The 20,451-nt window shown below is 41.8% G+C and overlaps 2 protein-coding genes and 1 long non-coding RNA gene across 6 annotated transcripts in view; 1 reads left to right on the forward strand and 2 right to left on the reverse strand.

Moving 5' to 3' along the window:
* The window catches only part of Dora (zinc finger SWIM domain-containing dorado), a 493,890-nt gene that overhangs the window by 107,367 nt on the left and 366,072 nt on the right, over positions 1–20,451 (forward strand). The window lies entirely within an intron of this gene.
* LOC143360136 (uncharacterized) overlaps positions 1–20,451 on the reverse strand; it is a 178,039-nt gene that overhangs the window by 53,417 nt on the left and 104,171 nt on the right. The window lies entirely within an intron of this gene.
* Positions 1–20,451, reverse strand: part of Jupiter (microtubule-associated protein Jupiter) — a 138,718-nt gene that overhangs the window by 51,111 nt on the left and 67,156 nt on the right. The window lies entirely within an intron of this gene.

The raw sequence follows: 20,451 nt of genomic DNA on the forward strand, positions 1-20,451 counted from the left end.
TGTATGCCAACGATCCACAAACCATTCCGGAGCTCAAGGAAGCAATTGGACCGCAGCATTACTGAAATCAGTCCGCAATTATGCCAAACTGTTATCGAAAATTTCGTCAAAAGAGTGAACGTTTGCAAACAGGGACGAGGCGGCCATTTATCAGATATTGTGTTCCACACATAACCTCCGTGTTTATACGTTATTTTAAAGTAAAAACATTCATACTTAAAAAAAAAAAAGATACGTTCTATTAATAAATTAAAATGTCAGGTCGTTTCCGGACACCCTTTACTGCTTCTTGTACGATCAGTCTGACTCGTGGCGACTGAATCTACTTGATACGGAGAACCAGTATTCCTTCCTTACGATGACGTACACTACCGCTCAAAAGTATCCATCCGGAGACTTGCGCAATATGTATCAGCATTGCATACAAGTTATTTCAGTACCTAAAATAGTGACTAAAATCAATTTTTATTAATTACAATTAATAAATTAAAAACTACGTATGTGGAACTCACCAATACTACTCTAAAATTAAATACGAGGTTCATCGACGTATCCAACACGGAGTATCCGGATACTTTTGAGCGGTAGTGTATTAGACTGTGGATTTTATACATTCGCCATGAAAATGGGCGGATTCGATGCAAAACAGGTTAAACATCTGAAGAAATGAACTACAGTGAATTCTCGATATATGTCAACAACACATACTCGAGCAGTGTTATGTTTACACTCCTCGGCGTCCGAGGCCTCTCACGGGGTATACCCCGCGGTAGTGGGGATAATTCCGCGACGTTTATCATTTAGATCTTGGCGACATATATAAAAAGATTTTTCCCAGTTTACTAAAATTATCCAAAAAGAAATAGTCGTCTAGGTAGCTCCCATACCTTGCAATTAACTGCCGAACCAGTCAAAATGACTGGTGGATGATTTCAGAGCTGGGTAAAATAGTATTCTAAATAATAAATAGTAAATAATACTATTTATTTTAAAGTATGCGTACAACTTTGAAAATAAAATATTTTATTTGATGCAATAAGTTTTTTAAAATAGTATTTCAAAATAGTATTTTAAAATTTCTTATTTCTTCTAGTTTAAATATTCTTGCTGAAAATACTGATTCGTATTCAATATCAAGTATTTTATTTTATGCCAGATCATTAAGATAAAATATAATATTTTTCGTTTCAGATTGTTGAATGGAAATACTTTATTTTATGATTCAGATTCTTGAAATACAAATGTTTAATTTCGTGATTTAGATTGTCGAAATAAAACTGTTTTACTAAAATATTTTACTCTGAAATATTCAATGGTATTTGAAATATTTATTTCGCCAAAAATTGCCCACCTGTGGATGATTTCTTCTTTCACGATTATTCAAACCATGAAAACGTTTCCAGGGGAAATTTTCTGTGGAACACATATTACCATAAAAGTCGTACGAAACCTGAACAAATTCAATCTTGCTATTATAATAAAGGAATAAGTGTAAGCCACGTTTAGGGCTCGGTAATTCTACTGTTAATGCAGACGGTTTCGGTCCTGCCGTGTTCTTCGCTTATTTTTCGAGAAAATAAAATCATGGTTGAAGGGGTTCAAGTTTGCAGTGCCGTACACTCGGTCCCCCTCGAATTTCGCGAATTTCACGGGCTTCCCAAGGGCTCGTTTGAAAAGGGACGCCGGGAACATGAAGGGTTGCGTCTGTCTCGACGAACCATCCGCGTTTCCCACCCCCGCAGTCATTCTAGACTATGGATAGAGGGGGGGGGGAGTGAGGAGACTGCTGTTTTTCGACCGGGCGTAACACTCTTTGAGTAATTGACTGATTAAATTGTCGCGTCCCCCTACGGGCTGCTGCTACCGCTGGCCTTTCGGGACACGGTCGATAAGAGGCATCGGGTTACTCGAAATCGAGCTTAAGGGATGAGGTAACCTCGTCGACGCCTGCGGAAGGGTGTTTGAACACGGGGTTGAAACTATGCTTATTTTATGACGAATCCTCGACGATCCCAGGACGCTGTCGTCTACTGGGTTTTTTTCAATTGAAACTGGAGGGTGCGTCGCATCCCCCGTTCTGCCATAAACTGGTTTCCAATTTATCGCAGTCGGCGACGGGTCTGGGAAAGCCAGGAAAATGGCCGGTCAACTTTTTAATCTCTTAAGCACTGTACGCCACTATAGTGGCTTTCGTGGGAAGCGTCAGTCAGAACGGTACGCCACTATAGTGGCTTTCCGTGGAAAGCATCAGTTTTAACGGTAAGAACCACTTTAGTGGCTTTTGTAGCGTTCGCGGCCAGCCGCGCCGTACCTGGAAGACAAAATTGCGGACGATCGCGCCGTACCTGGGAAATGGAGTTGCGGACGAGCGCGCCGTGCTTAGGAGGTTAAGTGCCAAATATCAACCCCAGAAATTATTAAAAAATCAGAGTAATTTAATTAACGAAACCACAACTAGAAATTTTAAATGTATTATAGGGGATGCTGTCTTCCCCTTTTGAATTCGAAAGACTCGAATAAAATCCGGTTTATCTGAATATCTCATAATAAAAATGAAATTCTAAACCCAGTAAAAAGTCACTGTCACTAATATGTGACTGACAGTTAACGTGTTAAGAGGTGGATCTACGATCAGAGATGGAGGAAAATGCGAGATGCCCATTTTATTATTTAACACTTTGACTGGAAATAATCTAGAAACCTCAGAAATTCCATAAAATCAAAGTAAGTTATTTAATGAAATAAAAATTGAAGAAAGAATTAAATGTATAATATTCAGTAGTCCTCCAACTTTCTTGCATTTTACAGATCCTAATCAAATTTGGTGCAACGAACATATTAACGTGAAAATTCATTGTAAAACCTGGACAAATATGTCAACGTGTTAATCTAGGAATTCTCAGACGCAAGAGACAAAATGTAAAAAGGCAGAAAATCGGAATAAATTGCTGGCGCTATTACAGAGCAGTTATATTCATTGTCCGGGGAAGATCATCCCCGTTATTTTTCTTCGGGTCCCGGAAAACTGTTAGGGGACCAAGGGGTGGCAACCCCTTTCTGTTTTGACAGACGGAACTCCGTGATTCGCCATCCCAGGGCGATATGAATCTAGTGGCGAAACCGAAAGATGTTTAAGATATATCACCGGCTAGGGGAAGCTACCCCTGAGTCAGCCTCTTTTGTCCGGTATCTGGGACGAGTAGACGCGGTGGGGTGAGAAAGAGTGCCGGTACTTCCCGGTCCCGTCGTTCTCGTTTATTCTCGCGCGCGCGCGAACGTGTGTATGTGTGCGTGTGCCGCTTTAATGTATTCAATATTCAACGTTACAGAAACATTCTACCGCAATACGGATGCCGCGTCATCTTGCGCGGATTCGCAACATTTTTCTTCCGAACATGCAACGGAACATGCAAATCCCCAAGACGTTCATTCGCCGTGAACGCGCAACGATAAATTATTTTAAACCTGGACAACTAAAAAAGTCACTATTACAATAATTGAATCTTGCGATGTTGGATAATCCTCCTACATCGTGGACTATAGCTTTTCACTTGCTTTATATAGAACAACGGATTAATTTCGTTTATCCTGCTTCTTTGCAAGGTAAAACGGTGTTTTTGTTAATAGTGGCATTGTTCATGCAGTGTCGCGTATCAAATACTCCCTCTGTCTCATAATAATAGTAGCAGTTGATGAAGTTAATTTTCCCATAATAGTAGTAGCAGAAGAAAATAAATATAGAACGCAACATTTATTGCCAAAAAACTAGATTAAGTTAAATAATAAATTAAAAATATTACTCCCGTATTTTTATTTTGAGCGTTCAGATAGTTTCTGGATTTTTTACACTGACGACAGGTTCCTTAGAAAAGCGTGTAAATCGAAAACAAACTAAAATGTGCATAATTCGGTCAATTATTTCAACGTAAAATAAAACTAAATATATCTTAACAAAACCTGAAACTAACGGTCTATTCACAAAATGATAAACATATAAAGGTGTATCTATGTAATTCATTTTACATATAGGAGCAAGAAATATAAATTAAAAAATTTAACCAAAAATTTAATTACTGTTATCGATCTTTGCTTGAAAACTCTTTTTTCACCACGTTTTTATTAACTCGCTTTCTTGTCTGTCTGTTCGCTACAAATTTTGCAATCGATTTCAAACTAATTTCCCGATGAGCTAGAGACTTGAGACTTTAAACATAGCTCAGAACCGGATGACAATGCAATATTAAATTTAAAAAATTAATAAATCAACACACAAGACTAAAAAGCACAAAATAATTATTTAAATACAAAAAAATGTATAATATACCACGCTTTTAAGACGGACTAAAAATTATAAAATGATTTTTACTAGCCCCATACAGATAGTCCTGGAAATTTGTGATTGTGAATTTTGAATAGCTATGAAAATGCTTGTAAGATTTAAAACGAAAAACGTATGGGGCTAGGAAAAATGATTTTATACCTTTAAGACCGTCTTAAAAACGTGGTATATTACAATTTTTTTTAAATTAAATTTTATCTTACTCTCACAATGGGTTGATATTCAACTGAACTAAAACAATTGATTTCGATCAGCGGATGAAATTAGAAAAATAGCTATAATTCCTAGTAATTAGGTCAACCTAAAAATTGGAAGATGTGTCAGAACAAATAACAGATGTCATGAAACATTAATTTTTATTGAAGGCTGCGCAATTTTGCGCTACAACATAACTTACAGCAGCATTCGCCAATAATTCCCATTTAAATATTCGCTTGCTACTATTATTATGGAACAGGGGGAGTACAAATTTTTCACTTCATTCGTGTTGCTTCTTTGCAAGGTCAAATGTCTTTTCGGTTAACGGTGGAGCCCCCCTCGCAGCTGAATCGTGTAGTTATAGACGGTTCACTTTATTAGGCGAGTTCGTCGAACCTAGGGAAACGAAAACTAGTCGAGAGCTTCTGCCAGATTTCGAAAGAGAGTCAATTACACACATCTGTCCGAGATGTTTGCAAACAGGGAAATTACGATCCGTCGCTAATTATCCGATGATGTACGGCCGGGGCGTTTCGGCGTGCTCGTGGAAACAGGATTATTTATGGACAATTATATCTCGGGAGAGATCCTATTTCGTTAAGGAGCGGCGGAACGCTCGCTCGCCGATCGTTTGCGTGGCCAACCTTGTTTCCGCTGGACAACGAGGAGAGCCCCCGGTGTTCTCTCTCGTTGCATCTCCGAGTTGCGAGCGTTCATCCGCCATGTCGGTTCTTTGCGGTCTCGACGGATGTCTCGATTGGACAACCATCCCTTTGGACCTAGCTCCGAAGATCCGGAAGATCTCGATCGCCTAACGAATCAGGCAGGAGGACAATTCCTTCTGGATCCCAGAGGCAAGTTATCGAAGACGAAAATTCATCGAAATCGCTCGGTGGAGGACAGACTATCAGGGGTTCCTGGAGAACATAATCTTAAGGGGGCCGGCAGGCATTTGGCCTTGACTGTCACGCTATGTTACGCTGTGCCTTTTTTCTAGACATTTTACGCCTTAAATAAGTAAGTAATCAATTAAAAATGCATACCACCGTGTTTGCACATGTCTTTGCTACGTCTGTATAGAGCCTTTTTTCCGATACGAACACTAAATCTCTCGAAATTAAGAGAATCTCTCTGCGGCAGCCATCTTGTGACGTCACACTTGCTTCAGAAAGCGAGTTTTCTGCCGAATATTACAAATTACTCCACGATCAGGTAGAAATACGCAATTTGGGCTCTGGACGGACGTAGATTGGACTTTTAGGAAACACAGGTGACCACTTTTAAACTACTCATTGCAATATTGAAGCGCCAATTTGTCAAGATTTTGACCCTTGCTAGTTTATATACGTATATTGCAGAGAGAATCTCTCTGCGGCAGCCATCTTGTGACGTCACACTTGCTTCAGAAAGCGAGTTTTCTGCCGAATATTACAAATTACTCCACGATCAGGTAGAAATACGCAATTTGGGCTCTGGACGGACGTAGATTGGACTTTTAGGAAACACAAGTGACCACTTTTAAACTGCTCATTGCAACATTGAAGCGCCAATTTGTCAAGATTTTGACCCTTGCTAGTTTATATACGTATATTGCAGAGAGAATCTCTCTGCGGCAGCCATCTTGTAACGTCACACTTGCTTCAGAAAGCGAGTTTTCTGCCGAATATTACAAATTACTCCACGATCAGGTAGAAATACGCAATTTGGGCTCTGGACGGACGTAGATTGGACTTTTAGGAAACACAAGTGACCACTTTTAAACTTCTCATTGCAATATTGAAGCGCCAATTTGTCAAGATTTTGACCCTTGCAAGTTTATATACGTATATTGCAGAGAGAATCTCTCTGCGGCAGCCATCTTGTGACGTCACACTTGCTTCAGAAAGCGAGTTTTCTGCCGAATATTACAAATTACTCCACGATCAGGTAGAAATACGCAATTTGGGCTCTGGACGGACGTAGATTGGACTTTTAGGAAACACAAGTGACCACTTTTAAACTGCTCATTGCAATATTGAAGCGTTAATTTGTCAAGATTTTGACCCTTTTAATTTTGCAAGTTCATGTACGTATATTGCAGAGAGATCCTCTTAATTTCGAGAGATTTAGTGTTGGTATCGAAAAAAGCCTCTGGATAGACGTGGCAAAGACATGTACAAACACGGTGGTATGCATTTTTAATTGATTACTTACTTATTTAAGACGTAAAATGTCTAGAAAAAAAGGCACAGCGTAACATAGCGTGACAGTCAAGGCCAAATGCCTGACGGCCCCCTTAAGGGCCCGGTTTTCGTAGATTCGTGATAAGGTAGTGTGACTACATTACCGTCCAAAAATGGTTTCACGTGCTTCAAGTTTTCGTCCTTATATGAGAATATTTTGTCGCTGGAAAAGGGCTCATTCGAAAGAGGAAGGTTCAATCTAGTGCGCGCTGGTCAGGAGCTGCCGAGATTATGCGGACATTTGGTAATATAAGCGTTAGAAGTAGGCCAAAAATTAAGAGCCAAGACTCCGTACATTCGCGATAAGGTAGAGTGCCCACGTTACCGACAAAAATAGGCGAAAAATGGTTTTACGTGCCTCAACCTTTGGTCCTCATATGAGAATATTTTGTCGCTGGTAAAGGACTCATTCGAAAGAGGAAGGTTGAATCTAGCGCGCGCTGGTCATGAGCTGACGAGATTATGCGAATATTTGGTAATATAAGCGTCAGAAGTAGGCCAAAAATTGACGATGCGCATGTCGTGGAATCCAAGCATTTTTATGCCATTGGATGAGTTTTCTGGATGAAATCGAGAGCAGCGCGCGCTAGAAAATATCTCCAGCTACAAACAGCTATATTTTGTCTTGATCCACAGGATCAGTCACAGTCATTGACAAGTTCAGTCACAGACTTGAGACCCCTCGGATCAAGACCAAGACGGATCTTAAGTCTGTGTCTGAAGGCTGCGAATGGAAATTATTAATTAACACTTTGAACGCCCAACTAGAAACCCGAAAAATTCCATAAAATCAAAGTAAGTTATTTAATGAAATAAAAATTGCAAAAGATTGAATGTATGATACTGAGTAATCCTTCAACTTTCTTGCATGTTACAGATACTAATCAAGTTTAGTACAATGAATATATCAACGTAAAAATTCATTTTAAAACCTGCACGAATAATTCCGTCACCCAAATATGGGTGACGCGGCGCCGAGCGCGTTAAAAAGTTACGCGACTATCCCGGGCCCTTAAAAATAAAAATAACGGCCGCCGTCTAATGTTAGCTCGCTGTATTTTAGTTTCGCGTCCATTCGTGGCTATTCGTTTCGCTCTTTCTCTGTTCGTTCTTCTATCCGCTGCTCACCCTGTGTGTACACCGCTACGCGCGTCCGCTCAAAGCGGAAACCGAGTGTGTAACCGCGTTTCGGTACCGTTTCACCGAGAAAACGCTCCGCCCATCGAGTTGCACCCATTAAACAACCACCGCGAACAGTCTCCGGCTCGCGTGTCAATGGGATCGTTTGCGTTCGAGTTCGAGTTCGAGCTCCGCAAAATATAAACTCGTTACCGGACCGAAGAACACGCCAGGTTCTCTGTTCCTACGGTCTATACGGTCTATGGTCCGATTCGCGGAAAACCAACTCACTCGGATTCCTTCGTCGTTTCTATCTGCTGAAGTCAACTCTCGTTCGTGGTCACGGTAACGATAAACTCACCCTTGGAGGCTCGAAAAGAGTACAGTGCCAGCGATTGGTCGACAAGCATTTAGGACTTCGTGCACGGAAAAATATTGGGTTTTGTAATTCCCGCGTTTTTTTTTGTATTTTACCTTTTCCCCGCAATTTTGTGTCTCGTTGGGTAAAGTATATACAGGGTGTTCACACTGTTACTAGCCAGCGTTAGATTCTACGGTAACTAGACGGATCTTCGTGTAATATCAAACTTCCAACTGTCTCGGTTGCAAGGAACTGAAAAAATTGAAATAAAAATTGATCGACTTTCTTAACCCTTTGCACTCGAAGCTATTTTGACGGGGGAATCTTGTGTAACTGGCCTGTTTTTCAAGAATTTGTTTTGAGACATGTAGTGCGTAGATTGATTTAAAATTTGAGGTTTCATTTATCAACGTTATAATGTAAACAAGAATATTTTTTATAGATTTTAATCGTTAATATCAATGGTGCAATGGATGCCTGAAAATGGCATCCTGGAAATGCGCCGTGCAGCGCACAAAAATGATCTCAAACAAAAAATCAAGATGGAATCCGTTAGTTTATGCAAGTGCGCACGACATGACATTCTTGTTTTAAAAAAATTTGCAAAATTGTGAAAATGGCGAAGTTTTGAAACAAAAAACGGATTTTCTGTTATGATTTTCTGTGAATAACAACGTTTTAAATGAAAAATTAGAGAATAGGAGTTCGCCATGTTGTGGCCAATTGTTTATGGAATATACAGGAGAAGTGCATACAGGATGATCACGTTATTGCTAACCAGCGTTTATCTTGTAAACAGTAAATATTAGAAAATAGCGAAAGAGGAAAAAGTAGTACTGTTTTTTATACGCAACACAGTGGCGTATGTAATGTTGTTGTGTTCATACCATTTTGTTAGATATCAAGGTGACCTCCAATTTTTTAAATAAAATACTGTATATTTTTGTATATCACATGAAACTGTGTGTCTAGACGAATTCATCCGTCTACTGCACAGTGACCTTCAAGGTCGTGCAAGGTCAGAAATGGAAGAAACATTTTGAACAACGAAATAGTATAAACACAACAAAATTACACCAGTAATAACCAAAACAACAGTACTACTTTTTCCTCTCTTACTATTTTCTAATATTTACTATGAACAAGAAAAACGCTGGCTGGTAACGGCGTGAACACCCTGTACATACTTTACCTAACAAAACACAAAATTGCGGGGAAAAAATAAAATGCAACAAACACGGGAATTTATTACACAACCGAATAGAAGGAAAGAAGTCTTCCCTGTCCCTTATCGATCAAACGTTATTGATGCCGCGCGCATAGATCATCGAGCGACAGCGAAGAATGCCTCGGGACTGAGTTTCTAGGGACAATTGGGACAATTTGGGACAAAGAATCATGGATTAGGACTGGTTTTCGATACGGATCGCCTCCTAGCCAGTTCCAGCTCGAGAACAGATTGGCAACGAGACGAAGAAACCGGGCTCGAACCGTGAACTGCGTTTCGAGCGAAGCTGGCCTTCGTAATGCATCACTGAACCAGGAAATCGAATCCATCTCTGGACCAGCTATGAAGGCCGATATTGTGTCAATGTCGAGGCTGATCCCCGCGGACGATTAACGACCGATCTATCTCGAACGACGATCGTGATCCGAGACGGTGTATGCACGCGCCTGTGTATGTATATCACCGGAAATAAACGCGATATATATTCCCATCGGAGCGCTATTAATTTGTCCACGTATATCGGAACCGAGCGGCTATTCTACGTGCTTGTTTAATGCAATAGTGAGTCAACAAGGCGACTGCCGGCATCGATCATCCGTGCCATTTTGCGAGCAGTCTTACCGCTTGATCTCATCAGGGAGATCTACGAGGCCCTAGGTGGTCCGAACGAATTCTCCTTGCCCTAGATGTCCTAAATCAAGCTTAGTTGCTTTTCTAGGTGGATCCAGTCTTGGATCGGATCTCTGAGCTGAGAGAATTCTAGTTGGTTCCAGTCGAATGAAGAGAGTCATAGTTGTGCCGCTCACTTGCCAAATCGATTAACTTCATAAAAATAGAAAGTAGAGAAATGTGATTAAATAGGTTTTTAAAAATGCCCACTAAAATAACAATTGTGTATTTCATACATACAGTCGTAGCTTTCATAGAAAGACACGTGGAATGAATAAGATAGAATAGCCTTGGTGTAATAAATGGCTTCTCAAATGAATTATTTATTATTCGTGGACCAATAAAATGTTGTTGTTTAACCCCTTGTACTGTAACATCGAGACAGACTCGCGATGAAGATTTTCAATTGGTTCGACTAAATATGTGTGTTATTAATTTCCGAAATAAAATTCTATTTTGTTGTCGATATACACATAGTCAAGTTTATTATAAATAAAAAGAAGTTATCACTGAACCAAGTGCTTTGACACTTCAATTTGAAGTAAAAAAGTGGAGTTAATCAATTTGGCCCGTGAACGGCTCAGTTGATTGTAGGTGGCCCGAGTGGGATCTAGATATATATCCTAAGTAATTTTACGAAGACCTAGAAGATTGGGGATGGTTCGAACGGGAACTAGGAAGTCGTAAGTGTCTCTACGTGGTCCTAGAAGACAAAAGACGGTGCGAGTGGAACCTAGTTATACCTGGACAACTTCAGATGGTCTCAGTGAGACCTAAACCTACTTTAGACCGCTTGAGCGTGTACCAAATAGCTTGGGCGCGACCTACGTAGCTCGAGGAAGCCCTAGACAGCTTAAACGAATTTTAATTTCAGCTTGAGCTAGCCCTACGGAGATTCAGGAAGCCCCAGGTAGTTTGAGCGAGCCCTAGACAGGTTAGACTAATTTTAATTGTAGCTTGAGCTAGCCCTACGGAGATTCAGAAAGCCCCGGGTAGCTGGAGCGAGCCCTAGATAGGTTAAACGAGCTTTAATTTTAACTTGAACTAGCCCTAAAGTGATTCAAAAAACCCAGGTAGCTCAAAGAAGCCCTAGACAGCTCAAACGAATTTTAACTTTAGCTTGAGCTAGCCCTACGGAAATTGAGAAAGCTCCAGGTAGCTCAAAGAAGCCCTAGAGAGCTTAAACGAATTCTAACTTTAGCTTAAGCTAGCCTTACTGAGACTCAGAAAGCCCTAGGTAGCTCGAGGAAGCCCTAGACAGTTTAAACGACATTTAATTTTAGCTTCAGCTAGCCCTACGGAGATTCAGAAAGCCCCGGGGTAGCTGGAGCGAGCCCTAGATAGTTTAAACGAGTTTTAATTTTAACTTGAACTAGTCCTATAGAGATTCAAAGAGCCCCAGGTAGCTCAAAGAAGCCCTAGACAGTTTAAACTACTTTTAATTTTAGCTTGAGCTAGACCTACAGAGATTCAGATAGCCCCAGGTAGCTCAAAGAAGCCCTGGTCACCTGAAACGAATTTTAACTTTAGCTTGAGATAACCCTACTGAGACTCAGAAAGCCCTAGGTAGCTCGAGGAAGCCCTATACAGGTTAAACGAATTTTAATTTCAGCTTGAGCTAGCCCTACGGAGATTCAGAAAGCCCCGGGTAGCTGGAGCGAGCCCTAAACTGTTTAAACGAGTTTTAATTTTAACTTGAACTAGCCCTATAGAGATTCGAAAAGCCCCAGGTAGTTCAAAGAAGCCCTAGACAGCTTAAACTACTTTTAAATTTAGCTTGAGCTAGACCTACAGAGATTCAGAAAGTCCCAGGTAGTTCAAAGAAGCCCTAGACACCTGAAACGAATTTTAACTTTAGCTTGAGCTGGCCCTAGGGAGATTCAGAAAGCCCTTAGTAGCTTAAGCGAGCCCTAGACAGTTTAAACGAATGTTAATTTTAGCTTGAGCTGGCCCTAGGCAGATTCAGAAAGCCCTAGGTAGCTTAAGCGAGCCCTAGACAGTTTAAACGAATGTTAATTTTAGCTTGGGCTGGCCCTACGGAGATTCAGAAAGTCCCAGGTAGCTCAAAGAAGCCCTAGACACCTGAAACGAATTTTAACGTTAGCTTGAGCTGGCCCTAGGGAGATTCAGAAAGCCCTAGGTAGCTTAAGCGAGCTCTAGACAGTTTAAACGAATGTTAATTTTAGCTTGAAGTGGCCCTACGGAGATTCAGAAAGCCCTAGGTAGCTTAAGCGAGCCCTAGACAGCTGAAACGATTGTTAATTTCAGCTCGCGCTAGCCCTAGAGAGATTCAGTAAGCCCCAGGTAGCTCAAGCGAGCCCTAGCCAGCTTAAACTACTTATAATTTTAGCTTGAGCTAGACCTACAGAGATTCAGAAAGTCCCAGGTAGTTCAAAGAAACCCTAAACACCTGAAACGAATTTTAACTTTAGCTTGAGCTGGCCCTAGGGAGATTCAGAAAGCCCTTAGTAGCTTAAGCGAGCCCTAGACAGTTTAAACGAATGTTAATTTTAGCTCGAGCTAGCCCTAGGAAGATTCAGAAAGTCCCAGGTAGCTCGAGGAAGCCCTAAACAGCTCCAACCAGTCTCCGGCAGCTTAATCTTGCCCTAGGTTAGGTTCCAGGTGACCCAAGACGACTCGAGTAAGATGTAGAAAGCTCGAATAAATTCTATTCGATCCAGGAAAAGCCCTGGGTGGTCCTAGGTAGCGCGAGGGAGCCCCAATTGGCCCCAGTTAACCCTGTTTCGCCGATCCGGTCGAGCACCACGCACCGTGGCTCTCCGTGACGGCAATAATTCCTCGTCAAAGAGTTTTCTACGGGGCGGTAGACTGTGCGCGTGATTCGAACCGAGAATCGTGGCCGTCGGGGGGGCCCGACGCGGGGCAATCTCGGCGCCGATGATTTATACCACTTTCGATGTTTCCCGTGGAAAAAAGAGCGACCGGCCCCGGTCCGGTCCGGTCCGGACGCTCTCAGCGATCCATTAATCTCTGCCCGGGGCATCGATCCCGTCGCCTTTTCTCCCGTTGATAGAAACCTCCACGCGATTCCAGACTTCGGCGCGGCGTCGCTCATGAATTTTCATTGTCGAACTTTGGAACGCGAGTTCCCGTCGCTGGAAAAATCACGCGATAAATAAGAGAATATACAGAGTCCCGTAAATCCCACGGAACGACGTGAAACCTGCTCGTCCAGCGCCGTTGTCTATTCGTCTATTCACCGATTGCCGGATCGACAACGAACAAAGCCCTCGGACGAATCGATCGGACGACGAATCCGGACAAGATCCCGTAAGATGCGATCCGATCATAAATCAAGGCATCGGCCTTCCGGACACGATCTCTCGCTAATTCCTCGCGGGGACCCCCTACCCCCCGGAAGCTCAAGAATTTCTAGGTCGGCAATCGATTCGCCGCGGTTCTCTCGGTGGATATTAGTCGAAAACGAGCGCCGGTCACGAGGACGTGTCCACCGTCCCGCGAGCTCTTTGAATGACCAGCATTGTGCAGAGACCGGCGGAGTGGTGTCCCTAATCGGCCGATGCCCGTCGCGGACTCCCGTGCTATGGTCCAAGTAGAAAGCAGACCTCACGGTTGCAAACTTGACGGATGTGTGTCGATTTCCACTTCCGTGGCCCGTTTCCAGCCTACTACCAATGTTTGACTGTTAAACAACGCCGCGCCGTGCGCCATTTCCATGAAATTGCTAGAACTAATAAGCGAACGTTCCAAATTGGGTCTTTTCATCGCCTAATCCCTCGAAGTGCCTACTCCGAACGGGACATAGACCTCCGTCGTGTCACGCGTTATTATATCTGATCACAGTTGCTAAACACAAATCTGCAATTTACTGGCACTCTGAACGGCTGAAGCGACAGTACAGAATTATATAAAATTTTCTGAAGCGAGAGAAGTACCATTTCTTCAACATCCTTCATGCAATGAATTCGAGAAATCCCCTGTTTGCTAGGCTTAGAGTACCGGGCTTAGAACTGTTCTGCGCGTGAGAAATAATGTATAATCAACAGAGATATTGAACCTCGTGCAATAGTCGGGGATTCTGGTCCATCGTGAAACCACGAGCACGCGTCGAATCCGCGATAGACGCGATCGAACAGTCTCCCGAGTACCAAGAACCACGATCCTCTCGAGCCACCGAGCACGCGTTAGCTCAAAGGTCAACGATACCGCACGAAGAGCGGCGTGCACGGGCTCTCTCGCGACAGGACAAATGGCTATCCAACGTCTGAGACACCCACGACGGCATGAATAAATTCGCCGATTGTCTGGAAACACCCGTGGCGCGTGGCCGACGTGTTTGCCGAGCGTTTACAAGCACCCACGGCTCGGCGAGGAGATTAATATACCCGGCTCGAAGGAAGATGGGGTTATCGATGCGAGCTGGGATCAGGTTCGCGCGTCAAGAACACGTCCGGCGATTCATAGGCCCTCGGGTGAAAGCTGCGCTGCCTCCGCCGGTTGCCGATCCTGTGCCAACACACGATCGGGACGGGCCCGATCGGGCCTCGATCTTCTCTTTTGCCCGCTACTCTTTTTCTTTTCCGACGACAGAATTCGCTCGACTCTCGAGAAAACTTGACGAGGCTTCAGCTTCCAGGCATCGGTCTCTAGACTTTACCGGAAACCGATCTTTCCGGTCTGGTCTAGAAAGAGTTTAGCTCAAGGGCCAACACTTCGTAGATTCGCGATAATGTAGAGTGACAAGGTTACCGAGAAAAATAGGCGGAAAATGGTTTTATGGGAGGAAAGCTGTCGTCTTTATGTGAGAATACTTTTCGCTGGAGAAGGGCTCATTCCAAAGAGGACGATTCAATGCAATGTGCGATGGTCATGAGCTGACGGGATGATGCAGATGTTTGGTAATATAAGCGTTAGAAGTAGGCCAAAAATTGATGATGTGCATGCCGTGGAATCCAAGCATTTTTATGCCATTGAATGAGTTTTCTGGATGAAATAAGGGTAGCGCGTGCTAGAAAATATCTCAAGCTATGAACTGAGCTATACAGTGGTTTCTCGATATATGTCAACAACGCGGGTCTTGCCACCGACATATATTGTCCAGGAGATCCACGGTCCAGGATTCCTTGATCCACGATGAACGTAGTACCCAACGCGTAACTAAATTCTCGCGCGTACTAAAGTTTCTGGCCTGAGAATTCATAATCAGGGACCATAACTGTTATAACAAAAAAAAAAAGTGATGGAATAACAAGTATTTCATCGACTAAAATTGTATTGGTTACAAATAAGGATTATAAGTAACCGAACATTTTTTCTCTTGTTGGTAAGTGTTATCGTTGACAGAAATTCATTTCGATCACTGAACAGTTATCGATGAGAGAAATTTATTTCCCTCACGACGGGAGAAGTTCATCTCGATCGCTCATAACTGTTATTGATGGGACAAGTTCATTTTGATCGCTCATAACAGTTATTGATGAAGGAAATTTGGAATAGTTATTATTAAATAGTACAACTTTCAAATGGAAGACTATCAATTATTTAATACATTCTTTTATTCATAAAATTAATTACTGCAATAAAAATTTAATATGACAAACATGAGTTTTTCCACATTTTCTCCTGACAAATTACACCGCACATCATCTAACGCTATTTTAGAGCAGAAAAGGTTCGTTCGATGTTAACCTGAGTTGCGGGCACAGCGTGAATTATGCACGCAAGTTTTGATAAACACGAGAGTCTATATTTCTAATTTTTCCAGTTAAAAAATTTTGAAAATTTTTTTTCAGATTTTGTGTTGTTCTTATGGTCTGTTGATTCGTCTTGTTGTACGAAACCTTCTCAAAGAATTTTACAGGATTGCTCTATCCGAAAAAGAGTAGACAACTCAGTAATGAAATATGCCTAATCTGGGCTTTCTCATCAATAATTGTTATGAACAAGTAAAAAGAAATTCGATCATCGACCACTGTTATGAGTGATCGAAATGAACTTCTCTCGTTGGTAACTCTTATGAGTGATCGAAGTGACCTTCTCTTATTAATAACTGTTATAAGTGATCGAAATGGTCTCTCATTGATAACTGTTATGAGTGATCGAAATGAACTTGTCTCATTGATAACTGTTATAAGTGATCGAAATGGTCTCTCATTGGTAACTGTTATAAATGATCGAAATGAACTTGTCTCATTGATAACGGTTATAAGTGATCGAAATGTACTTCTCTCATTGATAACTGTTATAAGTGATCGAAATGAACTTCTCTCAGTGAAAACTGTTATGAGTGATCGAAGTGACCTTCTCTTATCAATAACTGTTATAAGTGATCGAAATGGTCTCTCATTGATAACTGTTATGAGTGATCAAAGTGACCTTCTCTTATTAATAACTGTTATAAGTGATCGAAATGGTCTCTCATTGGTAACTGTTATGAATGATCGAAGTTAGCTTCTCTCATTGATAACTGTTATGAGTGCTCGAAATGAACTTGTCACGTTGATAACTGTTATAAGTGATCGAAATGAACTTCTCTCATTGATAACTGTTATGAGTGATCGAAGTGACTTTCTCTTATTAATAACTGTTATAAGTGATCGAAATGGTCTCTCATTGGTAACTGTTATAAATGATCGAAATGAACTTGTCTCATTGATAACTGTTATAAGTGATCGAAATGGTCTCTCATTGGTAACTGTTATAAATGATCGAAATGAACTTCTCTCAGTGAAAACTGTTATGAGTGATCGAAGTGACCTTCTCTTATCAATAACTGTTATAAGTGATCGAAATGGTCTCTCATTGGTAACTGTTATGAGTGATCGAAGTGACCTTCTTTTATTAATAACTGTTATAAGTGATCGAAATGGTCTCTCATTGGTAACTGTTATAAATGATCGAAATGAACTTCTCTCAGTGAAAACTGTTATGAGTGATCGAAGTGACCTTCTCTTATCAATAACTGTTATAAGTGATCGAAATGGTCTCTCATTGGTAACTGTTATGAGTGATCGAAGTGACCTTCTCTTATTAATAACTGTTATAAGTGATCGAAATGGTCTCTCATTGGTAACTGTTATGAGTGATCGAAGTTAGCTTCTCTCATTGATAACTGTTATGAGTGCTCGAAATGAACTTCTCTTATTGATAACTGTTATAAGTGATCGAAATGAACTTCTCTCATTGATAACTGTTATGAGTGATCGAAATGAACTTGTCTCATTGATAACTGTTATAAGTGATCGAAATGAACTTCTCTCATTGATAACTGTTATGAGTGATCGAAGTGACCTTCTCTTATTAATAACTGTTATAAGTGATCGAAATGGTCTCTCATTGGTAACTGTTATAAATGATCGAAATGAACTTGTCGCATTGATAACTGTTATCAGTGATCGAAATGAACTTCTCTCATTGATAACTGTTATAAGTGATCGAAATGGTATCTCATTGGTAACTGTTATAAATGATCGAAATGAACTTCTCTCATTGATAACTGTAATAAGTGATCGAAATGAACTTCTCTCAGTGAAAACTGTTATGAGTGATCGAAGTGACCTTCTCTTATCAATAACTGTTATAAGTGATTGAAATAAATTTCTCTCATTGATAACTGTTATGAGCGATCGAAATGAACTTCTCTCGTCGATAACTGCTTCGACATAGAGTTTTTCTTCATCGATAACAGTTATCAAGGAGGATCCAATTTCCAGACTAAGACGAATCTTAAGCCTGTGTCTGCATGGATATTGTACAGAAGTTGCCGATCTGCTTACTCTGCAAAAGTCACTTGACTACCTTTAGCTTTTAAGATAGACTTCTTGGTTTTTAACCTATCGCGGCTTGCGAATTCTCGCGGCATCGTTCCGGCTGGTTCACGTGCTATATTCGCGTGCTCGCATCAGCAGGGGAGTGAGACATGTTTCGAACACAATGCACTCCGTTGAATGAAGCATTGTACGCAAGAGAGACTCGGCGGCGGTAAACGTATCATCGATGAAGTCTAAACATAAGGCTCGCTGAAATAGAATCTACAGACTACTGCATCTATTAGGATTGCCCACGTCATTTGCAGACTGCTGCGATAAATAGGGCTAGGTGCCCAACTCGGTGTTCTTTAACACTAAACCTACCACGGTCAAAATGGCCGGTTTTCTATTTCAGAATTATTGAAATGACAAAAACATTGTCATAGGAAATTACTGAATTAACTTCGTAAATCGAAAATCGTACAATTAAGTAAATTCAATCTTCTCCCTTCTACAAGATTGTCCAGGCAAAGTAATACAGCTGTGGGATCCAGCAGAATAAAATCGTTGTCCAGTCTCGCTGAATTTGGGACTCGGGACGGGATACATCTGCGCGTTCCCTTTGAACCGACCCGCGACTTTGCGATGACCCTTTACGACGACTAGGATATCTGCCGCAAGGTAGCCTAGGTTCGATCTTGGGCTAGGTCTCGAGCACTCGAGCGAGTTGGCCGTCGTCCAACGCTGTCGGGGATTCAGGGTAATGGCCAGAAGACCTGCGCTTCTGAGATTCGACTCCGATCAGCATTCTGATCGCTAGGCGAGGCTACTGCGTCACACGTGACACAATAGGGGACGCTATACATCGGCAGACTGCGGACCTCGAGCATTGATTTTTCCTCTTTCCGACAAATTAATTGGGCCTTTCTCTGTCCTCCTTGAGGAACGAAGACTAAGATAAGAGACCCGACGGCGCAGGTGCGGATGAACCTGCAGAGGACATTCCGATTGCAATGATCTTTGGACTTCTTTATAGAAATCGATATTTTCGACAACTTTTTGTACTAATTCTATTGTAAATCGGTTGTGGTTGAATGTACACGGTATTTAAACTCAAACTGTTCTTTATTATTAAAGCTCTTTACCGAACGAAATCTTAGCTTTGACTGACTGCAGATGGAAACTGTTGGATCCCCGAAAGGAAACCAAGATAGCCCTGCATCTTATGAGTGATTGAAATGAAATTCCCTCATTGATAACTGATATGAGCAATCGAAACAGTTTTTCTTCATCGATAACAGTTATCGAGGAGAATCCAATTTTTTGGACACTATTAACTGTTATTTGTAACCAATATTTATTCCAATAGTTATTTGTTCTTCGAATTTGTTTTCATTATATTTTGTGTAGGTTCTCTTAAATTTCAATAACAATCAACTATATATTAATGATTCTTATCGTAGAAAAATTTTAGAATAACTGTTATTTTTGGTCCCTGGTTCTACGTGGTTCACCGAAAAGTGAAACCTGACAGGGCCCAAGTGTCGCCGTTCGGTAATTACTTTTTGCCGGTCGGTCAAATGAAAATTTATGGCGACGCGGCGCTGGCAAAGCGATCTCCTATCGAGTATACGCGCGGACCGTACTTTCTAGCCGTTCGAACTTTTCCTGAAATCCATGTTTGTCACGCGTGAAAGTGTAGGATCGCGGCCCGGTGCCTAAGCCCGACAGCTATTCGCGCCTTGATCCTTCCCAGACGCAAAAGCTGCGGCGCTGTTATGGTTCGGCTTCGGGTTCGTCCGGGATTCAGAAGGAAATTGGTTCGCCGATTCCACCGCGAGTTGTGATGCACCGATAACCTCGCGCGATGCCTCGCGGCTGCGCGCTTATGCTCGGCTCTTATGCTCTTCTCGCGGGATTCGTACGGTTTATTACGGAAGTCTTCTACGAGTGTCGATCTTGTTAAACTTGCGGTGTCCGTTTTTCAACCGGAAGTCGTAATAACTGACCGGTCGGCTTTTATGTTGCGGGAATGAAGTAACAGGAGTGCGGTGGACAGCTGTTATAACTTCTTTCGAAGAACCACTATCTTTCGATGATCGCAGGTTCAGAGTAACAAGATCCGAGAATGTCGGCAAAAACACCTGGCTTTAACTCTGTGTTTGTACTGATAGCGAATTTTTATCGAAGTTTTATTACTTTCTGTCGTAGAGCCGGAGAGCAGTCGGCTTTGCGAAAGCAATAGAAATCCAACAGATAAAATGAATCAGCAAGGGAAACATTTACTCTTGGACCTGTTTCGATCCATTTGTCTGAACTGTGCATCTCGGTGCTGAATTCAATTAGCAGCTATTTTAGGCTTCGTATTCTATAAGACGTATTTTCAACACGTTCACTGGCGTGTGGACCACCGGTGACCGGCATCGCATAATAAAAAATTCATGCTGGCGCCACGGGCAAACCGCGTAAAATGCGCGCGTCAGTCACCGTGTTAAGACGACATCAACACAGCCTAGCGTGACTCTGCTGGAAAATCGATTTGCCGGATTTCGCAGCTCGATCTTCGATTCGAAGGCATTTTAGCA

This window comes from Halictus rubicundus, chromosome 13 (assembly GCF_050948215.1).
Source record: "Halictus rubicundus isolate RS-2024b chromosome 13, iyHalRubi1_principal, whole genome shotgun sequence".
Taxonomy (NCBI): domain Eukaryota; kingdom Metazoa; phylum Arthropoda; class Insecta; order Hymenoptera; family Halictidae; genus Halictus; species Halictus rubicundus.